The sequence below is a fragment of the Belonocnema kinseyi genome, chromosome 10 (genome assembly GCF_010883055.1).
Source record: "Belonocnema kinseyi isolate 2016_QV_RU_SX_M_011 chromosome 10, B_treatae_v1, whole genome shotgun sequence".
Lineage (NCBI taxonomy): Eukaryota > Metazoa > Arthropoda > Insecta > Hymenoptera > Cynipidae > Belonocnema > Belonocnema kinseyi.
In genome coordinates this window covers 18836939-18852330 of record NC_046666.1, presented here as the reverse complement: position 1 = coordinate 18852330, position 15392 = coordinate 18836939, and positions in this window count along the sequence as shown.

The following is a 15392-nucleotide window of genomic DNA, read 5'->3' as shown; positions in this document are numbered from 1 at the left end:
TCAACTTGCTGAGATCCGGAACCCAAGCCTGCTGTGAATTCATCTTCCCTTCCCAATCCCCGAACGTCTTTTTATCCTTACCCTTTTCCAACGATAATACACTAACAGTGTTTTGGCTCGTCATCTATCTCAAGCCCAAACCCAGAATCAAACCTCTCCCAACAATTCCCTACAATATCTCCGTTCCCAAATAACTAGAACATATCCTAAAACTTAACGATAAATCCACTCTTCTGCTTGTGAAATAACTGGAGTTGAAATTCATCTTGACTCTGGACCTCTTCGCATTCTTTCACTTTATCTTACTTTATCACTTTATCTTAACGCCAAACATAGAGTTTGGGGCTGTCTCAAAATACAAAAATTTCACCAATAAAGCCCCCTTAGAACCCACCCACTTTCCTAGCTCTTTTAAGTACCTACCAAACATCATCGATATCTTCTTAACAAAAAATTATCATCATTAAGAAAGACCCCTAGACTCCTTCTGAACTATTTTCCAACATTTTCAAAATTTCTCCTCCTCGGTCCCATACAGAAAAAAGAAACAAAACAAACCGGTTGCTCGGTAGACGTGTTTGTTACAGACGAGTGGTCAAACAGGGTCTTTAAATGGTAACGATAGATCAAGAGAATCGTTGTTATCGGCATATTGAAGCGAAATAGCATAAATTAAAATAAGTAAAATAATATGAAGAGAATAATGCGAACATAAAAATTATATTTTTTGGCTTTCATTGGTTTAAAATATGAGTCAGAAAAATATTGCGTAAAAACTTAGTTTGTCATGTCTGTATTGTACATAATAAGGTGATAAATCTAAAGTATTTATATAACTTGCGTGTGGAGAAACTCGACTTATGAAAGTCAAATAATTTTGGAGAGCAAATGAGGCAGTTAGATTAGAGTATTCAGAGGAATATTCATCAGTTGAGCTATTGTGAAAATTCTTATTAAACAGATTTCCTGTTTTTCAAGACCATGCGAAGATTGACTTTTGTGCTGTTTTTTATCCTCTTGATTCTCACTGAGCCTGTTGGTAATTATAATTCAATCAATAGTTTAGAGTCCGTTGTTAATTAAACTAATTTATACATATTCTCTCTTCAAAATCTCAATGAAAAACTTTTTTTCTTTAAACGCAATATTCCCTAAATCTATTAACTGCTGAAATTTCACGAGTTATTATTTTAATTATTTTAATTGAACTAGAAAAGTGTAAGCGGATAAAGATACGTTATTGCTGAATCACTTATTTTCAGACTTTTCAATTCCATATTGTTCTACGTGGCATTTATTTATTCGCTGTTATGGGCGCTTAGATTGTTTGTAATTAGTTATAAAAGTTCAAAATCAATATATGAGGCAACGTTGAAGGGTAATATTAATAAAATTCTACATTATATCTAGCTACGTTGAAACAGTATTTAAACATTTTTTTGGTTATTGTAGAAACTTATCACAAACAAATATTATTTGATCAGATGATTTGGTAAAAATATGCCCTCTTCTTGGTGAAATATGTTTAGAAAATAGAAAAGCTCCCGGAAGTGTCCTTAGGTAGCAGATCATGAAAAGACTGGAGTTAAAAAAAGATAATAATAGTAGCGTCCTTTTTTGGAATTTGAGCGAAAACATTATAAAATCTGAGAAGGAATGTTTATTAATCACGACCTAAGAGGTGAAAATAGTAATTAGGGGCACAAAAAACTTTGCCGCTACGGGACCAGATGGTCAAAGTCGGAGATAGTCATTCCTCGCTTAAATTTGTTTGAACACGCTGCAAAAGATCTTTCAAACTATCCTAAACAACAGGATTGTTCCACTAAGTAAGCCCGTGTGGAGAGAGATGTACCATAAAAGTGGTTCTAAAAAGGTTCAGCAGGTTGCAGAGAGAACCTGCTAATTGAAGATATGTCTTTAAAAACGAAGCAGTCCATTATCGCGTCCTGTCATTGACCGACATTGACTAACTTAAAGCTTCCGATTCAAACTGTCCCCTAACTCTTTTTTTTAAGGGATAAAAACAAAAAAAATTATTGTGCCAAATAAAAATTGTATGCACATAACTTCGAAATATACACACACGTTGTTAGCAACACTGAAAAAATCGATACTATTTCCTAAGCGCTATGCAAATTAATCACATTTTGCTAAATTGAAACTTTTTTGAATTAACACACAAAAAAAGTATGTGGGGACGTCCGTTAGCATGTTCGCTATCATTTCCCAAATTTTTAAGACAAAATATTCATTATTCTAGAAAAAAATCCGGGTGAACCTAAACCTAGTAAAATCGATAATTTTCTAAGTATCACATGCCCTTAACAATAATAAATATGGTTTTAAACACAACTAAAAAAATTTTTTCCGCCGCGCGGGCACATTCTCATCGTGCGCTACATGCGTGGGTCGCCGTGATCGCGAGTTTAAGCGCGCATAGGGCGCGCGACTGTGGGTTTTCGCGCTTCGCACTCGATGATCTATTTACCTCACACTGCGCGTTCAGTCATTGTATTTTCCTCACATTTTTGCGCAAGCCTTTCAAAACTGAAATTCAAAGCATTCACTACTGTAATTTTGTGATTGTGAATTTTCTTTTTTTTTTGAAAGAGCTTCGCTCGAAAGTCTGAGCGCACTTGGGCAGCGCGACTATTGGTTCTTACTTTGCGCTCAGTGTTTGCATTTCATTCATGCACATACCTTTTCAAATTAAAGGTTAACAAATGGAAAACTGTAATTTTATGATTAGTAACTCTCTTTTGTTAAAGCTCTTTTGGCTTTAACAAACACATTATCATCACGTATCTCGTGCTTCGCACTTTATTTTCTTCAAAATTTTCAATTTTTTACGCTAAAACCTGTATCATTTCAATAAATGAATGTCACTACAATTCATAATACGAAGCAAATTGAAACATAAGTATCCTTATTGCCTTTTTCTATAATTTTTTTATTTTTAAACTTGTTTTTTATGATCAAAGAAAAGCTAGGCTTCCTATCAAAAAAATATTCTTGAAAAATTTGTCAATCTTTTTCGGTTGAATAAATTTTTACTCACTTATTCTTGAAGCTTACACCGTTTGTACACAAAAAAATATATTTTCAATTTTCAATTATGTTTTTCATAAATAAAAAAAACTATTTATCCTGTAAAAAGTAATTTGTGAAAAATTTTTAGATCATTTTCAGGCGCACAATTTTTTTCTGTTTATCTCTTTTCGTATCTTGCTTTTTTTAAAACTTTTTGCCAAAAATTCCTGGTTAAAGAACTCGATATTTTTTTTGATCCATCAAACTGTGTGCCAAAGCACAATCCAATACGACTAGTCTTTTGATAGTTATGCGGTGTACAGACGACAACGACAGACAGACAGCAACGTAGGAAAAGTTTTTCTGGCTCAAGATCCCTCCAAACGTCGCTATTTGATAGAATATATAATACTAATACCGGGTGTCCAAGAATTCCGGAACGGTAAGATATTTCTTCATTTAATATATTTTTCAAACAAGTGAAGGTTCTTTCTGAAGTAAATTCCAGCGAGGAATTCAATAGTGACCTTCATTTTGACCTTGAAGTTGACCTTAATGGCTTGTTGAAGGTCAACTTTGTTTTTTTAAATGTAAACTCCCTTTTTTACATCTGCAATCAATAGAGCGGAAAATTCTACGTTCAGGTACTTACACAAGTCATAGAAAACTGTAGAGGTCAAGGTCAGTTAGAGGTTATTTGAAATTAACAAAGTTTTCCAAGAGGTCAGTGTAATTCTTGAAGTAAATTTTTACTATAAATTCACTGGTGAGCTCTGTATTGATCTTTTCCAATCGGAACTAAATTTAGGTATTTCGAGGACATAGTTAATATCCATCGTTAAAAGATTATTATGACACAAGCTAAACTTTCGGAACGAGAGAGGGTATCTGTATTAATGATGCTTGGTTGTGGAGATGGATTTCGATCTTATTGTCAAATTCGTTTGCATTTTAATCGCACTTTTCGTAATAGAGAATGGTTAAATCCTGCCTCAAAATCAGCAATTGAAAGAACTGTAAGGCGCTTTATGAATCATAGATCTATCAAGAACCTTCAGAGAACTGGTCGGCCAATATCTGCAGAATCCAACGCGGAGGTCGACGAATATCGATAGTCTCTTTTTTTTAAAGAGATTTTATATATTTTTTTTACATTTTTTAATTTTTTTTATGGAGAATTTTTTCATTTCAGATTTCAATCCGTTGAAATCATTTTGATCCTGCTGTTTCAGAATGTAATTTTAAGAAACAATGTAAGCAGCAATACATGTTGCAATCAATGCAAAATCTAGTAGTCCTCTGGCGACATTGTTCATTATTACATAATGCTCTTGTTCGTGATTCGTATCTGTGAGTTTCGAAATCACCTAGTTTTGATTGCGACAAATATTTCCTGCTGATTTCTTTACAGAAATCTTTCGTTACAATTTAGCTATATTATTCTTGTTGCAAATTTTCCAAATTACGGTAGCATTTGTAATTGATGGTTCTATTATTCGTGAAAAAATTTTAAAAGTCCATTTCTTTGAAGTAATAGATGGAGAAGCTTTTTTGCATCTGAAATCATGGAAATCTACCCCTTCCATGTAATTATTATACAAAGAAAAAGCTTGAGGAAATCCTAGTTCTACTCTCTCTTGAGCAGCTCGTGAAAATCTTTTCACTGGGGTTATGGGAGTGATACCACATGCTGTGGAAAGAATAGAGACTTGTTTTGAGTCTATTACACTGATAAAATTCATCCCACTGTTGCGATCATGACTTACTTTGTACGATCCTCGCGGATCATTTTTTGCAACTTCATGCTTTTATTTCACTCTGTCTTTACGGACAGTTCCTGTTGATCGTAAACCACATTTATGCAGGTAGATGAGTAAATCTGGGCTGGTAAGGAATTATCAAAATACAGATGATAATCAGATAATTTTTTTCGTGAAAGGCCATTGAGAAGTGGATTGATCATTTGTAAAACAACTCTGGAGCCAAGTGCACATGCCAATAAATTTATTCCAATGCTTAGATCATTTTTGCCACAATAAACGTCTAAATTTAATAGATATCCATTGCCTGCACATAGGCCCCAGAGCTTTATCCCATATCGATCAGGCTTACAAGGCAGATACTGTTTCAAGCTCGTACGAACAAAAAATCGAACCATCATTTCATCAACTGAAAGTGCTGTTGAGAAAAAACCAAACTGTTGAATATTTTGCCGGAATAAATTTAATAATTTACGAACTTTCCATGCTTTATCTTTATCATTAGCATCCTCAGCTTTGAAAATTTTATTTTTGATTTGATTTCACGTAATCGATCGCGGCTCATTGCTAAAGCTACAGGAGAGCATTTTACAAGAGGGTCAGTTTCACAATACTCTTCTTGATTATTTCGGATATTGTAGGATTACAGCACTAATATACCTATGAAACTGTTTAGTCCTTCTGTAGATATTTGTAAGCCATTTTGTTGGCTAGCTTCTATGATACAGTTTTTTATTTCTCTGGAGAAAAAGCATTCAAATAACTCCACAGGTGACATAGATAATATTTTTTTCCGTACATTATCAGACACAAAAACTTGATCATCTAGATTTCCATGGCAAACTTTTGCTTCGTTACTCCATGAAAAAACGTGATTTGGTTCCAATTGTTTTTGAGATGCTGTGTAGTTATGGAAAACAGATCTATATGATACATTCGTTCTGCGAAATTCCGATCCCGAATTCTCATCATCTGATGAATCATCACCATCAGAGCCAGAGTAATCTGGATTAGGTATGATGATACGTTCATCATTTTCATCGGAATCCCATTCCGATTCGGAGTTTGTTGCAATTTTTGAGGCTTTACGCTTTGGCTTTTTTTTGCTGGGTGTACTCGAAAATTCCCAGGATGACAATGCGGTGAAGGTGTGGTTTGATGTCAGAGTGCAACAAAGGTTACGGAGATGATTTTTCCGAAAAGCGCATCGTTTATTGTAAAAAAATTCATGAATGTTTTCACAAAAATTTTGCCATTAAGACGCCATTTTGAAAATACTAAAACGAGAAATCGATCTTTGAACCATGGATTCTCAAAGTTTAGACATTTATTCCACCCGTTAGTGAGATTCCAGGTTAATTACAGACTCGAAAAGCTTTGGAAAGTGGTTCACAAAAAAAATAGGCACGACAAATCACGTTTTTTTTGTTTAATCTGCATTTTGGGATAATAAGTAAATCTTTTGAGGAATTTCATTGGCACCATCGAAAGAGGAGATCTTAAGCAATAAAAATGTATGTGTCTCAATTTTTTCTAGTGTCGAATAGTCTTAGTTATTGGCCGTTGAAAGGCAGTGTATCGGTAGTGGCGTTTTGGCCGTTTAAGGGTTATTGATGGCTGTCACTCAATGGCTCAGAAAGAATATACGCACAGACATAATAAAGTAGCGGGCATTATACATCAACAACTTGCGCTAAACTTAGGCCTCTCAAAAGAATGGATGCCGCTCTATAGATACATTCCAATGCCCGCTTTAGAAAGCAAAGATTACAGCTTATATCGGGATGTTACTATCCAAAAGGATAATTACATTCGGGTCAACCGACCTGACATCGTGATGCGAAAAAAAGGTGAAATAGTCTACATTATCAACATTACTTGTCCGCTTAACCGAAATTTGCAGTGAACCTATACAAACAAGACCCACAAATATAGCGAGCTTAGACATGAAGTAAAGACCATATTGAGGAATGTAAAGCATGCATCTATTCATCCCATTGTGATTTCGGCTACAGGCAATGTGCACGCAAGATGCACTAAACATTTTCAACATTTAGGAGCCTGTAAGGTATTGGTAGCAGTTCAGAAGGCGGTTTTAATAAACACCTGTCGCATTGCAAGAAACTTTCTTGGCCATCAGGAATCAAGCGACTGAAAACCTGTGGAGTGCCTGATGACAGCTCTGAAAAAGCATCCAGAGGTGACAATTGTTACCTCTAACCCTAGAGGCTACTTCTGATTGTATACCTACAACATCATCGCAGAAGGTTTCAACCATCGTATTGGACTGACTTATAACTTCCTAATCTCATCAGGCATTTGACTTAGTCCATGGCTATGATGTATAACCAGGTTTCATCGAGTGAAAGTTTAATAAAAACATACAAAGAAAATATCACGAAGATAAAAAATATATATTTTGGCTCGAATTCGCTTAAAATATGGTTTATAAAAATATTGCGTAAAAACTTGGTTTGTACGTCTGAATTGTACAGAATAATCTCATAAATCTGAAGCACTTATATAATTTGAGTAAAGCGAAAATCAACTTATAAAAGACAGGTAATTTTAAAGCCTAAATGATACAGTTAAACTAGAATAATTAGTGGAATTTTCATTAGTTGAGATCTTATCAAAATATTTTATAATTAGGTAATTATAATTACTCAAATTTTGCAAATTAAGAATTAGGTTGTTTTGATTAAATTAGAAAAGTATAAGCGGATAAAAAGAAGTTAATACTAAATTCCGAATTTTTCCACACCTCAATTCTATATTATTCTATGTTAAACTTAAGCGGTGTACGCAGCGCGACATAGCTAGAATCAATTCTTTTTATTAATTCTGCCACACCTTCTTTAAGCTCTCTTTTTTTCTGTCCTCTTATCTATTTTTCTCAGCCTTTCAAACTCCTCATTCCTACTCTTCTCACCTCCAAACTTACGGTTTTCAGTTTCTATTTTTTGTTAATTTTATCTTCCAGCTCGTCTACCATTTTATGAGGCTCTTCCTGCTTTTTTCGTCTTTAATTCTTCTCTTTGCCATATTTCTCTTCTAATTCAAGAACCCATTCTGTTGATCCAAATCTCTCGGCCCTTAACACTTCCTTGTCTGAGTTCCCGCTATCCATCGAAATGATTCAAAGTATAAGCGTAACTTCTTTAACTTATTTCGCCAACCGACTACCCCACCCTTCTGCCTGATCTCCATATGTTCTTCTCTCCACCTATCCTGCCCCCCACATCAGACTCAAACATTGAAAATGTCACACACTTCTTCACTTCTCTTATTTTTAACACTCAATATTGTCCTTAAAACCACATTGTTCATACCCTGCCCATTAACTTACCCCAAATATTACTCTAATTTAAAAATTCAGCAAGACACAAACACCTTTATGTCTGAAAATTAATTTCTTTGGTACAACTATGAGCTATGTAATTGAAAACTTGTTTTTTCTTTGGATGAAAGGAATTTTTTGCCGAAAATGTGATTATTTTGTTGAAAATTTGTTTCTTTTGTGGTTGAAGACCACTTTGTTTCTAAACATGAAACTGTGACTATTATTTCAGTTGAATATTTTATAAACAATATTGAAAATAAATAACCCAGAGCTGAGGTGTAACAACCATGCTGAGTGGTACTTTGATGAGAGCAAAATCCGGTCCGCATATTTACATCATATTTTAAGTCGGAGATGTCCATTTCGCGAAGGCTGGTGTTAGGGCGCACTATACTCTTATGAAAAAAGGCGAATCGTTAAACCCTTAAAATTACAGGTCAATTACTTGCTTGAAATGAGTTCTGGCAGTCTGTGGACCCAGGTATAGTATGGCCTTACGACCTTTTGTCTCTTCTCCAGGTTGCTCGGTGAAAGTGTTGGTTACAATAGAATGGTTAAATGATGGCTTTAGGTTGAGTGCGAACTGACCTTACTGTTCACCAGTTTAAGTTATGATTACATATCGTATAAACTTGTGTTCTGTATTAAAGTTTAAAGGCAAAAATAAATGAGCTTTTTTCTCAAGCTTCTTACATTGATTTTAAGACCCTGATTGACAGCCGCATAACGCGAACATCACTTTGTGTGACTGGAAATGAACAAGGCGTCTTTGGGAAAATTTAAAAATAACTTTAAATACATCGAAAAAGAAACTGAACAATTTTTTCATACTAGTAGTATTTAAGTAGGCTGACTACAGGATCGAGAAAAAGGAAAGCACCGAAAAATGAGCGTGAACTCTATTCACCAGGAATGAACCGGGAAATTACCGATGAATTTAATTAAAAAACTGAAGTGGTTTTTATTTTACATACAGGCGGAGATTTTGTAAATTATCGCAGTGGACTCTTATTGAATCATAATTTATTCTTTAGTTTTTACTTATCTTCTCATTCCTTCAGAAATTAAACTATTTGTTTGAAAATTATTGTATTGAAAATGAAATTGAGGAATAATGTTATAATTTTTATTAATTGAAGTCGGAAAGTATACATGCGCGATGTGGGCGGGATTATTATTTTTAATCGACTTGCACAATCATTTATTTCAACAGCGAAATTAAAACGAAAAAAAGTTATTTATTTCATACTATCAGTTATCTAAAATAATATAAAATAGAAGCTAGGAAAATATTTGAGGTAATAGGTATATGTTTATGTAAAGTGTCTCGGGGCATTCGCTTAACTACAAATTCAACTTTTCTACTTGAAGTGTCATTATTTTGGTTAGAAATTCTTTAGTTTTTCTCAAACATTGGAATATTTTGTAAAAATTTATTTCTGACGAAATATAAAATGTCTGATGCACAAAATTTGGCGTCGTCTTTACGATATCGTTACAACAACTTTACGAAATCCTATGTCCATGTCGTTAGGGTATCTTTACAACTTCGTAAAGACATTGTCAAATCCTACGACGTCTTCACGATATCACGAACACACTGGAACAGCATGGACGTAGGATATCGCAAAGTTGTCGTAAAAATGTCGTAATGATGTCGTAAAGACGTCGCAAAATTTTGTGCCCACTCGATTTTTTTTTCAATTTCTGAAGTCTTCACCAGCTTCGACAGAAAACTTAATGTTTTTTCAGTAAAAATAAAGGACTGAACTTGGCTGAGGGTGGCATCCTATGAGTACGGAATACGTTGCGTTTCGCAGATTGCGTTAAATCACTAGCGAGTGTCAGCTAGTCTCCAGAGAGTGTGTAGTTTGTGTACCGACCCTGATCATTTTCTGATTTGTATGTTGTATCCGTACGAACTGCAACCAATTATAACAATGTTATTTAATGTTTGAGGTTTTGTAGCTGAATTAGAAATTTGAAAATGAAAGCAATCGCTTATTATAGAAAAGATAACATATCTTAAAAATGTACGGTTATAAAATAGTTCAGTTATTACTGGAACCTTTGAAAAGTTTTTATGGAAACTTTCATGAGGTTCCGGCAATAACTCAACAATTTTAGGAATTTTTATTACATAAACTTCAACCATTCTTTTTTTTCTTTGTTAAATTGCATTTACACCTTACGATTCCTTCCTTTAAAATGCAAATTTCAGGTAAAATACGCTCAGAATAACAGACAGCATAACGATTTTTGCTTTTATTTTTAAATTTTCAATTTCGTTACAAAACCTTAAACATCATCTCCCAATTGACAGAATTAGTTTCAGTTTGTGCAAATATAACCAACAAATTTGTACTATTACTTTTTCGGTAAACATAGACGCAGCTGCTTGACATATTACACATGTCAAACAAATATTTACGTCAAATAAATTTGATCTTTTGTCAGATAAATTTTATCTTTCGTCAGATAAACGTGCTGCAGCGTTTTTATCTAATTGAAAGGTAAAATTATTCTTCGGGCTTACTGTAAATTAATGCCATCAACTAAAAATTGAAATATTTTATTTATGGTTCCAAATTAATATTTTCATTCCCATTTGATAATTTTGTTTAAAATCTATTTATGTTAGTTAAAGCTTTAAGTTTTTAGTTGAAAATTATTTTTTTTAAGCGGAAATTTCATTTCTGTGAAGAAGTATCCTCCTAAATAAGATTACATCCTTCAAAGTGGATATGCAATAGTTTCATATCACTAGATTTACTATGAAATTTGTTCTAATTATTCAACAGCTAAGAGAATTATTAATTTACAAAATCTACTTTCTTTGTGCAGAATTGATGCAGAAATTGTTTAAGCGTAAGGTGGTTACAGCTGATAATCCTGCTATTCAAGTTTATGGTATTTCACATTTCGAAAGTTATCTGTGGCCAAATACTGTTCAATTTATAATACCACAGTCAACTCACCGAGCAGCGACGGACAAGTATCACCAGTACATCCTAGGAATACTCCAAATTAATAATTTTCGTTTAAATCCATTACTGATTCCTAAAGAGAACCATTCTGCTCCCGATGGAGGCAGAATGTTGAACCCCATTCATTATAATAGAGTTAAATTGCGCATACATGAGGGGATTGCCAACGTTACTGAAATAATATCAGAGAATGATCCTCTATACCAGAAGTTTTTCCACGATGTCCATAGAACACGCGAAATTAGTGCAAAGTTCAATATTCCCTTCTGAATCTTTTTAAATTGTTTGCATTTGCATTTGTATTTACTCATGAAAACTTCTAAGGGGATAATGTTACGAAATATGTGTGGTGAAGGGATTTTTTTTCTTGTGTTACTTGTTTAAGATATAATTATATATCATATAAACTAGTGTTCTGTATAAAAGTTTAAACGAATAAATGAAAAAGCTTCTTTCTCAATTTTCTCATTTTGCTTTAAGAAACCTGACTGATTGCAAAATTATTATGTTTGAAGATCCTACAACTTTATTAAAACTAATCCATGTTGACAAGCAAGAGCGGTAGTGGGGGGGGGGAGGGTCAAAGTATTTTCTTACATTTTTTACATAAGTCAAATATGGCCCGCACTTTTTTATCTTATAAGTACATATTCTATCAGTAAATCTCCTTATGAAAGTCTAAACGAAAAAATAAATAAGCTTATTTCCCAAGCTTCTCACTTTGTTTATTTCCAAAAGATTGGTTGTGCTTCAAAATGAAATTTTATTCGAAAATTTTCAAAACATTATTTATGAAAGCAAATATTTTTTATTTCCGATGATATTACATTATAATTTATAAGTTTTTTAGGTTTTCAAAAAAATTAAAAACTCTCATTATAGAAAATTGATCGCATCTGTAGAAAGAAAACACTTGAAGCGAATATTTATTTCAAACCGCTAAGCTTGCATCAGGGCAAACGCCAGAGATCCTCTCCTACAAATGTTTAGGATACACCAGATGATTGGCAATGGACCGTTCGTTTACAAAGCCGCGGAACAGGCGGCCGAGACCCGCAGTCTGAATTTTACATAAGAAGTGAAAAAAACATTACTCTATCTAAATTCCCCCCTGCTAAACGTTTGCATTTCTTTGGCCGTAAGAACTTAGATCAGGTACAGAGGGTTTCATTTTCGCACAGCCAGGACGGTTTAATTTCTGGCCCAGTATACCGCGACCGTATTTAAAGTGAAAAAGTTCCGAACGATAGGTGCAAAGCGTGTCATCAACACGCTGACCACCTAGAACAAATTATTTCCAGATGTGCCGATCCTGCTGTAATAATGTATCTCTACGGAAATAATGCGGCCAGATAATGTGGCTCAAGCAGGCATCAAGACCTTAAAATGGAGATACGAACCTTGATCCAAAAATATTTGGTTAAGCTAATTGGATCTGGTATCGGTGCTCTTGAAGGAACGAAACTATCACAGTTTCATAACATTAAAGTCATACCTGATACCACAAATGTGCGAAAACACTTGTGAGATTGTTGCAATGTGAGATCAAAGGAGGGAAATCGAGAAATGGAAATCCGAGAAACAAGTAGAGGCGCAATAAACAAGAGATTTGGTTAATATCAAAGACATAATTATTGCCACCTCTATGGGTGTGCAGTGGCCAGGATCGAGCCGTGACGAGGCTCAACAGAAAGCGAACTAAAGTGGCATCGGAAACATTCACGAGACATAAGAAGGAGATTTTAGTCATCCCAGCAGGCGAACGAGCAAGACTGGCGATGTAAAAAGCGATCGTGGGGGATCTCGGCACCCCACCGGGGGTTTCACCTAATCTAGGGCACGTCCATTCCCAGTAAATGAAGGACCGAATTCTCGGTATATCTCAGATTCTGACTTTGCTACATCAATTATTATTTTCAGGAGCTTAGCCAATACGTCAATGATTTCTAGAGCTTTGTTAAGTAATCGGGGATGTCATTTAAGTAGACAATAAGGAATGCCTGTCCTAAAATGCTGCCTTGGGACACACCTGCTCCAATGGGTCTTTGTTTTGAAAGGGTCTGGGATAATTTGAGTATGAATGTTCGGTTGGAAAGAAAAGAGTATATAAAAATCGGTATGCCTGTTCGCAAAATTATTTTTTATTAGTTTTCTGAGCAGAGCTATATGCTGGCCACTATCAAAAAAATTTTCTATGTCGCGGCCCGCGAGTTTGGGCCGTTTTTTAAACATTGTCATGATTTATATTATTTAATTTTTCAATGGAAATTGCACGGTACAACATTTTTGGAGAATTTCATATTTTCGGCTTAACAAAATTGACTATTTTGTAAGAAAATAAACTGATTTGGTAAAAATTATAGCTACTTTTAAAAAATTATCTTTTATTGAGGATTCAATTATTTAATTTCAAATTCGCGTTAGGTTCTGAGCTTTCAGATCATGACTTTGACGGCAATGGTGGGGGTAGCATTGCTACTGACAGGGTTTCCCATGACAAATAGGCTGATAACGAACCCACAAATAAAAAATGGAAAGCATATTAAAGATTTTGAAACGCTTGTCGCTTCCCGAAGATCGTCTGGGCGCCTCTGGAAACACAGCTGGGACCACAGCATGCGGGACGGTGGTGATAGTAAGCTGCGAGATGGTCAGGCGGATCTCACTAATCAAACAGCTGGCCAGCAAGAACATCAGCGACAAACGGTAAGCAGTGGAGCATCAACTGTGCCTGCTGAGGATACTTTGGATAGAGATAGCGAATTGCAGCTAAGCACCTCGAAAAAAATACCGTATGAGAGCATCAACAGGGATACTACAATGAAAGAGGAATTGATGCGTCTCTATTACGAAAGTGCGAAGTTTGAAACGAAAATGGAAAAAGGATACAATTTAAGACCGAAATTCGCTGCAAAATATCCTCATATACAAAATTTGTACTAAGAGATCTTATCGTTAATGCGAAGGACATTAGGACTAGCCTACATGTTACAGAAAATCGATCAATGATAATTAAGCCGCAGGTTAATTTGGCGTGAATAAAGGACGACAATGAACATCAGTTAGAGGAAGCTGCGTCAAACCTTTCAGCAGGAACAATTGATGTTCTTCTTCAACCTATTAGTGATCCAACACCACCACTTAAAATAGCTGCTATCAAAATGGAAGTGGAACAGCTTCCTATTGATGAACTCGCCTTGGAAGATGTGGTTAACGAAGACTTGATTGATGCTAAAGGCATAGGTGCTAGGGATAATGAACATCATTTACCGGATCCATTAGAACCACATCCAGGTATTACTAATGATGGTGTGGATAGAGAAATTCTAGAAAAACTACAGCACCTTGGAAGGAATTTTGGTGATGCTTTACTTGAGTTCAGATATGTATGTAGAACCAACACTAAGGCATTCTCTGTCCAAAATGAACATTACAAATGATCTGCGTGCTCTGGTAACCTTTAGAACGTTGGGCCGGAAAACTAGACCTGTAAATGCCGTTTTTTCCCAGCAAGGAATCGATATCCAACATGAAAGATCAGGTTGGCTATAGATGTCAGTAAAGTGTGGTGCAATCGATGTCGATTAACTTAACGTAAAAAAGGCAATAGAACCAGAAAGATGAAACAAGTTTCTATCGTGAACTAAGAGTAAAGCCAAATAACCAGAAAGACACAGAGGTCCCTCAATTGGAAGATATGACAAAGTACTGGTCGGATTTTTGGGGAAAAATAAACAGATGCAATTTGGACACTGCGTAGTTCAAACTCGAGGAAGCAAGGGCAATCAGTAGCCCTGAAATGCAACTGACAAACTTCAAAGCTCAAGATGTTTCACCTTGCGTTAGCAAGGTATTTTCAGAAGATCATTGAATACCCAGATCTGATTCCGGGCTTTAGGGTCCAGGGCACCACGTATATGTTACCAGAAAAATCAGCCGCTCAGAATCCATTTGACCTTCTACCGACAGCCTGTCTTTCAACAATTTATACATGTCTTACAGCTATCATTGCAGATAAAGTATATTCATATTGCGACGAGAATGATATTCTTACAGAAGAACAAAAAGTATTTTGTAAAAACTCGCGAAGCTGAGAAGATTTAGTCACTATAGACGCTGTTGCTATGACTTAAGCTCTAAAGCATCAAGCGAACTTGCACATGACATACATTAACCACAAGCAAGCGTTTCCTTCCGTGTCGCATGACTATTTGCTTGAAGTTTTAAAACTTTAATAAACCTGCCCACGCATTATTGACTTTTTAAGCT